Source organism: Cyprinus carpio, chromosome B25 (genome assembly GCF_018340385.1).
Source record: "Cyprinus carpio isolate SPL01 chromosome B25, ASM1834038v1, whole genome shotgun sequence".
NCBI classification, from domain to species: Eukaryota; Metazoa; Chordata; class Actinopteri; order Cypriniformes; family Cyprinidae; genus Cyprinus; species Cyprinus carpio.
Window position 1 is genome coordinate 14,303,909 of NC_056621.1, and position 14,365 is coordinate 14,318,273.

At 38.3% G+C, this 14,365-nt stretch overlaps 1 pseudogene; it reads right to left on the minus strand.

Moving 5' to 3' along the window:
- Nucleotides 1–237: 237 nt before the first annotated feature.
- LOC109050720 lies at nt 238–13,247 on the minus strand (annotated as a pseudogene).
- Nucleotides 13,248–14,365: the final 1,118 nt, after the last annotated feature.

Below are 14,365 nucleotides of genomic sequence, written 5' to 3' on the forward strand. Positions count from 1 at the left end.
AAAATCTCAACTAATTCAACATCAACAAAACTACAACACTCTAGTTGAAAACATTACAATTTAAAAAAAGCATTCGATTGTTAATAGAATTGAAGAGCAATTGGTGATTCATTTTCTGTAAACATTTTGTTATTTTGAGTTAGATCCACTTAGCAGTCAAAAGCAGACCGTTTCTAAAAGAACATTAAAGTTTAGAAGACAGAAAAAAAAAATGACCATCAAAAAGACAAACAACCATTTGTGATTTTTTTGTGTTTATTTTCAGTGTACTTAAAAAATACTGGATCTCGCCAGCACTCACTATCATTGGCTATAATGTGATCCTCCCAGAGAAAAGAAACAAGAGTACCGGTCAATACAAGACATTCATACAAAAAGTGTTTTTAACCCAGAATGCTACCCAGAATCCATACTGGAGAGAGAGACAGTTAAACAGTCACAGACGGCTATGATTAAAACACCCACACACAAAGCAAAAATAGGCAAACACAGCTTCCACCAAAATATGCCTACTCTGAATATAAAGTTTTGCATACTTTTCTTTGTCCTAATACAACACATTTGTACAGGCACATCTTTATTCAGACCTACAATACAGTTCCCGAAAGCACAGTTAAAAAAAAAAAAAAAAAAAAAAAAGCAACAACTTGGGGGATTTTTTTTTCATACTATCTGCCTGAAACATTCACACAAACCAATATGAAAAAAAAGAGAGAGATAAACATTCCAAAATAAAGAAGAAAAACTGGGCAGCAAAATATTTGGTTTTGCATGAGTGATGCACTTCTGGCTTTCATCGCTACTGTTGTTTCCTCTTCTCCGATTTTTTTTTTTTTAACCCACTCTAAAGTATTACATGTATATAATTTCTTAGCTTTATATAAATATTTACAAACATCACTTAGTTGTGTCCCATAAGAATATTTTTATATATAAAAGTAGATAACATGTTAATGCCAAGGAGGAGAAGCTTGCATTGACATTACAATAACTTAACCGTTAAAAAACAGAAGAAAAACAACAAAATTTTGATACAGTAGGTGCGACAGCCCCTTCCAAAAGTCTCTAGCATGGAAAAATCAAGGCTTTGCACGCGATGTAGCACCAGATGGGTTCGCACCTCAGTGCAGTTGAGAAATTACCTTGGAGTAGAAATCTTCCAGGAGGTCGTGTGCAGTACAAACCAAAAAAAATAATAAATTAGTGTTGGATAATTTAGGATGATGTTATATACAGCCAGAGTTAAACACGAGGCGTATCGTGGATGGTGATGGAAATGTGAAGGAAAGTAGATGGCAGTGTGTGAGTTCACAGCAGTCTTGCAGCACATTACAGGAGAGTGAAGGCGCTCTCACATTCGTCCGTTGAGAAGCTCGCCGGCTCCGAACAGAATTGGGAGGAAGGGCCAGTCTGATACGGGAGCGTAGCGTCGGGTAAACGTGGGGCTTGATGAAACCCTCCAACATGGATCTCCGTTAATCTCCAGCGCCTAAGTCCTGGACAAGGCTCAAGTGGTTCATGGCACGGTTGAAGGCGCTTTGCACAGCTTTACGGATGCCTGACGTTCTGCCTTCCAACATTTTGCTTCGGTCTAAGGACTTGTCGATTCCGAACGGTACCATCTTGGATTTAGGAAGCCATTGCCTGATGGAGATTCAAGAGTACAGAGTTATTTTAAAATGACATTAGAAGCCAAACTCATAAGTGATAAGTAAGAAGTAATTCCTACCAATCTCCATTACTTAAAAAAACCCCACTAGAATATAAAAATGGATTTGAATATACTTTGATAACACTGCAAAAGAGTGATTTTAGTCTGGTTTTCCAGTGCAAATGTCTAAAGATTCTTAACTCAATGCACAGTTACTTGAGAAGCAAAATGACAAATTGATCAAACTGAAGTTTGATTAAAAATAACATCTGCCAGTAGAATTAATTCAACTGATATTTAATTCAACAATTCAATAATTCCCTTAATTCAAATGGAATCAAGTTTTCATTCCATACTTGGATATTAGTTCTTGCTTTAAGCAAACTCAGTTCATTTGGTTTAGTGGTTGATTTAAAGGTGCTTCGCTATTTTTTTTGAAAAAGACAAAAATTCTAAGAAAGATACATTTTTAGAAATGCATGCAACATTTAATGCCATAACTTTGCCAATTTAATATGATTTTAATGGGTTAATTTCTTTAAAGGTGAATAAAGACTCAAAGACCTAATATATTAATGTATTCTTACATAATTTTAAAATTACATTGTCATTGTACTAAAGCCACAACTAAAGAAAGCAACAGATTCTATAATTATAATTCAATATTCAACATTTTAATTAATTTTACAAATAAATAATCAATATATAGTTATTTAATATAAATATAGGTCGTTTCATTTGCAACAAAAATAAACATTGTGCTATACACAGTTTCCATTAGAAAAGTAATGATATTTTTAAAAGAATAAAAACCAAATAACTAAAAACAAAAAGACACACTGATATCATTAATCTACTAAATATATTATTTAAAAAACAGTAATAATAATTTTATTATATTATACTACTTTTTTAAAGGGAATGTTAATGCCAAATTTTTCCCAGACATGAAAATATCCAAAATGATGTGTCATTTATAGTAACCCTTTGAAATAATCAATAATTATTATTTTATTTTATTTATTTTTAATTTTTTTTGGAAAAGTGTGAAAATTTGTGTTTTATGGTTGGTGATTGGTGGGATAATGTGATACTGAATTAACATATTTCTGCAGTCATAACATTTTTTATATATCTTAGCCCAGCTGTTTTAAACTGATCACATTACTATTATGCATAAAAAAACCCTTATGCAACATTGATAGGAATGATGAGATAAAAGACAAAAAAGAAAAGAAAATACAACCATCAACGTTTTTCAAAATTGTTATTTTTAGTAAAATATATCTTCAAATTTTATATTAGTGCTACCAGTATTACAACATCAATATTGTAACTTATTTGTAACATTTGAACTTTTAATTTAATGCAATATTTTGTCGTTTTAGTGTAATTTTCACTAAGAACTGCAATTGGATTTATATTGTATACCTAAGTTCACTGTTGTCCCACTGGTCATTATTGTGACCATCAAGATGTTTACTCATTCTATGACCACACTCAACAAAACTGAATATATGTGAATTCATATATTAATACTAGACACCTTAAAGATAACATGTACCAAAAATCATATCTTTATGCTAACATACTTTACTAGCCTTTTGTTTTGGAGCTTTGATGCAGTCATCATCTTCTCAAGATGCTAACAGGAAATAAACTGCTCTGGTCATGTGACAACTTGCACTAATCATGTGATACTGCTCATATTTAATTGAGACCCTTTATTTTTTTCCATATTTGCAGGAAGTACACTAAAACATCAGTCAGTAAGGTTTTTAGAGCTTTATAAATGAAAACCTTTTTTACAGTCCCTATTGTGACAGGTGGGATTAAATGGGTTAAAGTGTCCCATTAAGGATTTTTGAAAGTTATGTTATAAAATAATTTTATGCATGTCAACCTGTTATTGGGGACTCCCAAAACCAAAATATGAACCTTTCATAACCCATAATAGGGGCACTTTAACAGACAAAAATATTTTCAATCACATGGTTTCCAAGCCTAAAACAAAAATATTCATTTCAATACGTGTTAAAATAATATTAAGCTTACTTACATATTTTGTAACTTGCATAATTAACAACTTAACATGTTTAAATACCCTAAAAATATTTAACAAAAAACTGCCCCAAGACCACTGATGTCAGACACATGAACACATTTCACTGTAATTGTGGAAATATTTGAATGTTTCTCTGAATGCAAGACTTCTCACCAGTTGCGTTTGCTGTCGAAGAAGCGGACGAGGAAGAGTTTCTCCTTGGACCTGAACTGCATCAGCTCTCCGACCCTGAGCACGTCCCGTGGAGGGGTGGGAATGTACTCGTCGTTGAGATGGCAACCCGCCCGAGACATCTGTGGATCTATGATCTACATGTGGGCAGAGAGGCCGTCAACACAACAACAGTAACCTTCCAACGCGCATCTCGAAAGGCCTGTAACCTGGTAACTCAGAGTGTGCCTGTGACTGCTAATGTATAAACTGTTGGAAATGGAAATGGTTGCCACAAAACACAGGAACGCACGCACACTTTTATTCACGCTCGCTCACGCACACACACAAAACAAATGTATGCACATACACATCCTGGTTCTGTCACCTGGCAATAATGTTATGGTTGACTGTTGGCCACTGAGGAGGCTGATGCATGAAATAATGAAGAGGAAGTGAAGGAGAACCAGTCTCTGACTGCATGCACACATGCACACTCACCAAGGCAGGATAGGAAGGATATCCACTAAGTTTGGCCCAAACTAGTTTAAGGGGCTCCAGATTTAGTGATGTAGTGTTAGCAGGCATCCAAATATTGCTGTTGTCAATCTCTATGAAAGTAGGAATAATGGAAAGTTATGAGGGGTTCACCGTAAAAAATGGTGCAGAACACCTCAAGAGCCATGGCAGTATTAAGCCAATCAGAAATCGGCAGCAGTGGGTTATTTCTTTAACGGAAGCATGCCGAGCCATTCACCAGACACTATTATGCCTCTAATGCCACTTCCAAAGAATACATTTATTTATTTCAATTAAAACAGAATTAAGAAATGTGCTGAAAACTGTTTTGGTTTGGTCTGGAAAGGTCAAACATGTAATGTGACTAATGAGCCCACTCAGACTCTGACATGCTTGCGAGTCAGAATGCAGAAGTAAGCTTTGTATTTCTGGAAAAAAGCGTGGCAGGCCAAAAGATTTCACTCAGCATATTAATGGTAAGCAATCAATTTCCAAAAATCGTTTGGAAAATACTGCTTGGGATGAATTTACTTTTAAGGGTTAGTTCATCAAAAAAAAAAAAATGTAATTCTATTATCATTTACTCACCCTCACATAGTTCAAAAGTCACCATTTACTCTTTATTAAACACGAAAGGCTACATTGATTCTCCCTGCTTTTTTTCTATGCAAGAACAGGGAGTGTCAAGCTCCAAAAATGGCATAAAAATAGTCCACATGAGTTTTCCTGAAATTTCAGAGTTTCCTCTGAATTTATACAATAGATTTTGGTATGTACTTGCCAACATTTAATTCTCTGCTCACTGAAAAATCTCCTCTGCTATAGAATTAAAAATTGCAATATTAGCTAAATCTGATTATGTAGATTAAAATAAGAAATATAGATATTGCAAAAAAATATTATTGTGAATTAATCATGCAGTCTGATAATGTGACAGCCCTAGTTTCAATTCTATAAAAAATCCACAGCAGAATGATAACGACAAAGAGGAACAATATCTTTGGAATCACTTTCATTTGAATTTATAGGGCTCAACCATTCAGCAAAACTGCAGTGCGCACTTGAAATAAAAAGTCGATGTGCATTGCTTTGGATGCTAATCGGATTATAATATTTATTGTATCACTATACAGTTTCTTTGAATGGGCAAGAAAGGCACAAATTAATATTTCATGTGTCTTACGGAGGTAAAATAAATAAATAATTGGAACGACATGAGGCTGAATAAATGATGATAATTTTTTTTTTCAGATGAACTGTCTCTTTAAGTGCCATGTTAAAGAGCAAATGTAAGCAGCAACTACCCAGAAGGACAGGATAAGCCGTGATGATTAATAAAACATGAGGGTTTCACACATGCAGACACTACGGCAGTACGCAGCGGTCTTTGTGTTAGACAAAGCCATGAAGAGCAGGTTAGTGGCAAAGCAAGCAGAAGGAAGGACAGTGAGCTTGCACAGAGCTGACGGGACACCAATGCAGCTGCCAGAATGGATCTGACCCATTTCTCTGAACTGAAGGATGGGACTGGTGTAAAATCCCACATACCCGCTCACGGCTGCATAAAGCTGGACGCTCACCTGCTGCCAGCTTATTGGCTTTGGAAATGTTCCCTGGTTCCACGCAATTGACCAGTTCTTTTTTATCGTCTGTCGTGTTTCGTCTCGTCATCGCCAGCTTCCCTTTCCCACTCTTTGCGTGACTGACATCACTGAAAGACAGGAATTTAATTCATCTTAACTAATAAAGCCTGAAAAATACTGTATACTAAATGTCTTTCATTTAATGTACTCATTCTCACCTCGTGTTTATCTGTATGCTCCCGCTTCCACTGGAGGAAATGCTGGACTCTGAAGCACAGCGGCGACGCGGCTCTGACGGCCGCTTCACAGTTAGCCCTTTCTTTGGCTCAGAAAAGCCATTAGACAAGCCTGTAAGTACAAAACAATGTCTATAATATTCCCAGGGAGGGAAGGAAACTGTTTCTTGAAATCAAAAGAGAAAGCTGTTTACCAGTATCTAAGCGTTTAATCGGACACTCATCCTCGTCACCCTGACTGTCTCCGCTAGCACTGCGCGTCCTCTTCCTGCGCTGGAGCAGGGTTTCGAGGCGAGGGATGACCACGGACAGGAACGTCTTAGTGCCCAGTTGAGGGCAATCAATTGAGGACTGGCTCATGTTCGACTGCTTTTGCGGACTCTTTGACTTTCGAAACAGCACAGCCGTTCGCCGGTTGACCATATTCGCTGGTTCGGTAAGAGTGGAGGTAGCGACCATAACGTTATTTTCAGAGGGCATAACGTCGGAGGAGAGACCATTTAGAAGTGAGGTAGAGAATGTCTCCCCGTCAAATTTGACCTTTTTCGGGCACTTTTCAGGGCTGGGCTCTATGGGTTTCAGTGTCGGAGGTTCACAGGGACTGTCTGAGTTTTTCAGGAGTGGCACAGAGTCTGAAGGCTCAAGTTTTGGAGGTAATGACTTGTCACCTGTAATGAGAGATCAGGTATTTAACACAAACCCGTTTTAAAGAGTACCATAGCTCTTAGAGGAGGCTTTGACCAGCTATTAATGAAGAGAATTAAAATATGCCTTCACACGGAATAGTTTTATTTTTCCATTTTAACCTTTTTTAAAATGTGTTTTTTTGAATACATAAAAGTTTAAATAATTTTTTTAATTATTTATAAGAATGTTCAAAGTTATTATGCTATTAATATAAATTTCATCATTTATATTGAGGAAATTAAATACTTATTTTTTATAAAAATATCGACAATATATGAAAGTGTAAATGGATGTTTTTTTAATAACAATACATTTTTAATAAACATTACATGTAATAATAACACTAATAATAAGAGGGAGCAGAAATTTTGGACCCCACAGTTTATATTGCTAAAATTATGTGTAAAATTAAGTGGTTTCAGCTACTATGAGCCAACATAAAATCCCAATGTGATTCAACAGAACTGCACCTTCTTCCTCAGTGGCTTGTGGTAGAATAAGAGGCGCTTTTTCCTCAGGATTATTCTGCTCCAATGAAGGGGGCTCCGTTTTGTGACCCATTTCCATTCGCACATCACTAATGGTCTTTTTGAGCAGCTTGAGCCGTTTGCTTCGGGAAGGGCATGACTTCATGGCAGTGGTTAAATCCAGCATCTCCAACAGCTTATTCAATTGTTCCTCCTTAGACATGTGCTTACGATTGGCTGGGTTTAACAGTCGGTCAACTGGAACAAACGCAGAATAAAATCCATAATGGTTCACCAACAAACCAAAAGTTGTGATTTTCAATTTTAAGTCATCTAAAACCTAAAAGAGAGGAGTAATGTAACATATGTTCTTACCATCATCCCAGGTCAATGATGGAGGTGGCTCTATCTTAGGAGGCTCAGCGAGGTGCATTCCACTGGCGAAGTCAAAGCCTATCCGTTCGGCGTCCCGCCGAGTCTTCCTGAGGATCGCTCCACCGTGATCTCGCAGACGCACAGCAGCGCGGTAGAAAAAGGTGTCCTTGGCGTTGTACTTCATGCAGTTGTTGATAATGAGGTTGAAGTCATCCTCAAACTCATCCAGGTTCTTATACCCATGGGTGTCGATGTGCTTTCTCATTGTGGAGAAGTCCATAGGGTGCTTGATGTGGTCTAGATAATCAGGAACCTGTACATGAGAGAAAATCAAGCATGGAAAAAAACTAGGAATTACATGTACACTAAAACAGTTTGGTTTTTAAACACTGATGCTAAAGACAAATGATGACAATGGTATGGGTAACACCTTTCCTAAAATATAAAGGAAAGTATAATACGTTTATGTATAGCAACCCATTTATATAAAAACAAACAAACAAACACGCATTTCAAAATCAAATAACTGGCTTTTATATTACTACTGCACTAAAGCTTAAATAAGTCTCTAAAATATGAGTTTATTACATAGACATTATAATTGGAAAGTATATATCAAAAGATAAAAATTAACTTGTATACAAATTTTTAAATTCAACATTTTCATATAATACTACACAAGTTTTTTAACCTAAAAATAACCTAAAATAACCTAAAAAGTAAGTTTTAATAAACAGTCTGTGTAAAGCAATTTTACAGACAATCCTACTACTACTTTTCATAGTACAACAAAGAGAAAAATAAATGAGATTTGTGCTGGACAATATATCGAACAATGACCATGCGCATCTAATTTAAAGCCGGTTCTATGATTAGCGGTAAATCCCCATCACCTGCTTTCAAATGGAGCTGCAGTTAATACACAGAGCCGTAGTTTACTGACAAGATACGTCAAATTCGAGTTCATTATCAAAGATAATTCCATCTTCAATAATGATCGATATAGCGTTTTTCTCAGGCAAAATAAAACCGTAATGATGTCAAATTCAGTTATCTAAAAGATAATTTAATTTCTAAAACTAAAGAAAAAAAAAAAAAAAAAATTAATTAAAACAAATTTACATAAAAAAAAAACATGATAATTCTTTACCTTTTATTTATTTTTTATAATTTTTCCCCCATATGTTTTTTTCTTTTTTTTTTTTCACATCGGGAATCTTCATATTTTATATATATAAGTGTGTGTGTATATGTGTGTGTATAATATATATATATATATATATATATATATATATAATATATATATATATATATATATATATATATATATATTTTTTAAAAAATTTACATTTAGATGAGGTCAGCATGACTAACAGCACACAGGAATAAGACAGACATACCTCTGTGATGCTGACAGGCTGGGCAAAGATCTTAGCCTGGTCTTTCTCCTGCAGCTGTTCCAGCACAGCTCGCAGCAGGACAGGAAACGGAGTGAGCTGCATCTCCAAAACCGACTGCTGCAACTTCATCTGCATGAGGGGGAAGGATTACATTAACTTTAGCAAAACACACTTTTCATGTAGCTGCATACATTAGGAATGACAAAAGTACCAGTACTATAATACCAAGTTGATAGTAAGTTATACATAAAAAGTTTAAACATTTATTTCTTTCTCTTCCACCTGGTGCCACATCATATCACGACGACCACCGTACCTCCTCTCTCTTTAGCTTCTCCCTTTTGCGGATGAGCTCCAGCAGCAAGCGAGCGCGCTCCAGGTCATGGCGTAAACGATGCCAGTCCTTTAACTGCTCTGTCAGAGCTTGATGGTCCACAACACATGGCGCCTGTCATTCGAAAAAACAAATCCTCGCTCAAAATTCATATGCATATGACTTGAGCTGTCAGTCACTGCAGTCCAAGAAAGTCTCACCTGTTCTACATTGCATTTAGTCATTACATTACCTGTTCTGGTTCTTTTTGCGTCTGTATGGCAGTCTGCAGGCGCCTTATTAGTGGGACACCATTCCTTGACTGCCTCTTGAGCATCCAGTAACTGAGAACCCGTTCCACGAACACCTTCTTCTTCTGGACAGAAACTTGATTGAGGATTGTGGTGAAACTGTAAGAACAGAGAGAATCACAGAGTCTCAAAACCATTCAAAACAAATAAGGATTTAAAAAATCTATGCAGAAAAACGTTTACACTACCTTTTAGGTGTAATACTAGGCCCAGAAACCGTCGGAACCACTGCAACGGGCTCCGATTCAGGCTTTTTGTTCTTCTTCTTCTGGCATCCCTTTGCTCTATCCCTGTGAGCAGCCTTCTGACATAAACCGTTCTTGGGTTTGGAGTCCTCGTATATAGTGAGGGGTCTCCTCACACAACCGTTAGGTGTATGAGAGCAACAGTACGCCGTTTTCTTCACAGAGAACGTAGTAGCTCCAGATTCGGTGACCTCTTTGATGGGCTCCACCTTCATATAGAGGCCAGCTTTCTGAGCGCAGCTCACATGGAAAGCTGTGTAACAGTTGGCCTTGCTGCACTGAATGCAAGCACCCACTCCCTTCTTCTTGCACAGGTAACAGGTGAGTTTCCAGCGAGCTGGAGGAATGTTCGCCACACCGTCGATGGGTTCGATGAAAACCGTATTGGTAAAACCCACTTCGGGGACCCAGATGGCACAGACCACGTGCCCCCAGCGATCGTCATCTGTTCTCTTAAGCGCGCCACCTTTATTCGGACAGAATATGCACTCTGCGAGCTGGGAGGGAGAATTTAAGCAGTGGCGGCAAAGCCAGCGGCCCTCCGGGATGTGGGGGACGCCGTAGCACTCCTGATGCACGGCGAGATTGCACATGTCGCAGAACAAAATCGCATTACTGTTCTGGCACTCGCCATCCATGCAGATGCAGCACACGGCGTCCTCGTCAATAAGCGGCTGGGGGTCTCCTTGGCCCTGGCTCTCGAAGAAAGACTCCTTCTCAAAGCGGTCCATGAGGAACTCGAAGAGGTTTTGAGAAACCTGGCTGTAGCCATCGGCCTTCCTTTTCTCATTGATCAGCTCGAGCCATGCGTAGTCTTCCTCGTCCATGTCGTATTCCACCTCCTCGTCGAGCTCGTCCAGCGTCTTCTCCACATAGGTGTAGTACGTTGATGGCCTCCGCGGCACTGCCGGGAGGTTGTACTCAACCGTTCGAATCTTTGGCTCCGGTAGCCTGCCCTGAGCTGGCGAACCCTGCACTGTCGTCAACGCGGCGCTCTTCTTCTGCTGGTTGTTTTTGAGCCGCACTGAGCGCACAAGGACCTGCTGTGGCTTCTCCGTGTTCTCTTTGTTGCTGGTGCACTCGCTGATCTCCTGAGCTAAAGGGTCGTCGCTGTCGATGACATCCAGTTTGTCATAAATGCTGAGCCTGTGCACGCGGCCGTCAATTTCCAGCTCGACTATACGTTGAGCCTCGGCGTACGTCAAGGTCTCACGGTTACGTGAGGGTTTGATAGGCGAAGGAGGCCTCTGCGGGGTGGCAAGACGATTATGTCGAACCTTCTTCCTCATTTTGAATGCCACAGAGGAACTGAAGTAAAAGAAATGCAGAGTCAACTTTCAACTGATTCTAAGCCACAATTTGTATCCCCCACAGATTATATTTAATTTTTGGATTGAAGTGCAAACACAGATGCTATAAATCAATCAAACATCTGTAAACATCCACTTACACAAGGAATGTTAACTATAGCAATAACAACAGCATTCAAACCATCAGACAATAACACACCTGTTTATTACTAACACTTGCTGCTAGGGATGTTCATTTTAACCGGTTAACTGTTAACCGACCACCAACAAATACAACCAACTAAAACAATCAGTTAAACGGTTTTATTTGTTTTCAGTAATTTATCAAAATATTTAAAAAAGGTTTGCTGCATGGTAAAACAATATATATATTTCTTGTATAGGCCTATTTAATCAATTATCCTTTCAAATTTAATTCAATTCTAATTTAAAATAATCTTGTCGATTAATGGTTAATAATCGGTTAACTAGCGTCGGTTGTCGGTTAGGAAAAATAACAGAAATGAACATCCCTACTTGCTGCAGATATGTAGTGTTTAAATGCTGGAGTTTATTAGTGACAGACAAATTAGAGCTGCACGATTAATCGAATGCGATTGTCATGTGCATCTTGTCAGTAAAGCCGGTTCTGTGATCAGTAGTAAATATCCATCAAGTGCTTTCAGATGGAGCAGCACTTACTACACAGAGCCGTAGTTCACTGACAAGCTACGCAAAAAAAAAAAAAAAAAGAAAAGAAAATAGTGCCATTCTGCTTTCTATTTTGTTACCTTGAAATGCTTTGTCTTTATAATATAGAAATTAGTTTGGCTGTAATGCTCAGAGAACTTGCAAAATAGTAATATTAACATGACAAAGAATCGTGAATTATTTTTTTTTTAAATCGTGATATGATATTTTTGCCATATTGCACACCCCTAAAGTGAAAGTAAAAACTGATGTAGCTGATGCGGCATTAACGGTGCATATTCTCTTTAGAGACAAATCTACTTTATAATGGTATAACTGTTTCAATTCATTCACTTAATATATCTCTTGTGGCCTGAACATACCGGAAAGAAATGTATTCCGTGTTAAACAGTTTGTTTCTGAAAGTCGGTGCTTGAAATAAGCTACTCTTAAATTTCATTGATGACTGCAGTCAGTGTTAATTTTAATTATAGGCTTATAATTCATTATATAATATACTAGTGCTGGGCTTTATATCGAGTTTGTACGATATATCGATATTTTCTTTATAAGTGATTAGATATGAGTCAACGCCGTTTATATCGATATACAGTAGTTTGATATGAGCACATCTGAAAATAATTCGCTTAATTGTAATACCAACTTAATAATAAAAGTAACCTAGTAATAGTAATAGCTCTAATGTAAAGAAAGTAATAGGCCTAGATTAACTGGAAATGCCAAATACTCTTAATATCGCCAATATTTAATGCTTTTGACAATATCTCTGGCTACTGTTTATACATGATCATCATCTTTTGATGCACCCCAGCACAGGGAAGTTATCGTGTCTGCTACACCATGGTGTATTTTACACTGCGTGAGAACATGATCATGTGGCATCTGAGCACAGCAACTGTAACTAAGGGGGCGGGTCTTTCCGAAGGACCAATTCCGTCTTCTGCCACTTTAAAAACTCTTAAAGTGGTTTAGATTCTCATTGGCTGTCAATGTTTTTACCATCCATCAGCTGGAAATAACCTTCTGCAAGTGATTCCAATGGTATCGTGTGGTGGGTTTCATAAAGAACGATTCTTAAAACTTTCTAGTTAACGTCCTTGGTGTGAACAGGCATAACTGCAAGCACACCTCCCATCTGGTATCCATAGCAACCTAAACCCAAGTTGGCATGGAAACAGAAAAAAGCGTGTGCGTTTGTATTTGTGACAATATGTGCCGTTTACCCATCTGACATAATTACTTATTTGATTAAAATGTAAAAAGAAAATCAATAACACAAAAATATAGAACGTGCTTGACAGTTTGAGTGTTGTTTAATTTACTATTTTTATCTAAACCCATAACTTACCTTTTAAGCTCCACAATCTGACACACTAACCCATTAAACTAAGCAATTGGCGTTTAACAGATAACAGCCATGGTTTAGATCCAGGCTTTTGTTTGTTTGATGGGGGGCAGGGCAGGACAAGGCCAAACACACTGGACTGGAAAGAAAACACACACAAACTGAGCAGCAAGGACACACACTGTATCCGGCGGCCTGCTGGCGGCTGTGCTAGTGAGCTAATGCTGTGTGGAAAGACCCAGCGACATTTCTGCAAACATGGCGTCAAACAAAACAAAACACGCGCTTTAAACAGTGAATGCAAACGCCCTTTAAAGCCGCAAATATATAAATTGTCCCCAAGAGACACTGCGGTTCGTTCTTACCTTCGCCGTCGACGTTCAAAGAAGCTTTAAAGGCAGTACAGGCGAGCTAAAAGCAGCAGCGCTGTGGCCTACTGAACAGCAGTAGGTTTAATCCGCGCACGAGCCGCGCTACCGTCCACCAGCCGCTTCTCCGCTGTATTCCAAAGGTAATATGAGGTATCCGTAACGGTCTGCCGGATCCAAATGTAAGCATTTAAAAGCCGGAGTCGCAAGCTCAAGATAACAGCACCTCGACCATACTAACGTGCCTGTTTTTGCTCGTTACTGGGCTGGCCGTATAGGCACTATGCTAGCAGGCTAGCTCGCCTCTCTTCCCCCCACAACAATGCGGCTGCAGCTCGCCATCGCCTTACGCACTGCGTCATCACGCACGGCGCCATTTGCGCGACGTCACTACGTTCCGCGGCAAAAATAAGGAAGTGGGCGCTTGTTTTTAGACAAGATGCGTAACGGATGCTGCGTATTGTGTTATCTGAGTTGTTCAGTTATTTATTTTGTTTCACCCAAGGCCGCAGATTAGATAGGAAATACAAAATCTAGGTTAGTGTTTCTCAACGGGGGCGCTGGAAACAATATTTTTGAAAGGGGGGCGTTTGGTTAAGGCGAGTTTACACCTAAGATGTGTGAGCTGAAACTTGCAAAAGAAAGTGGTC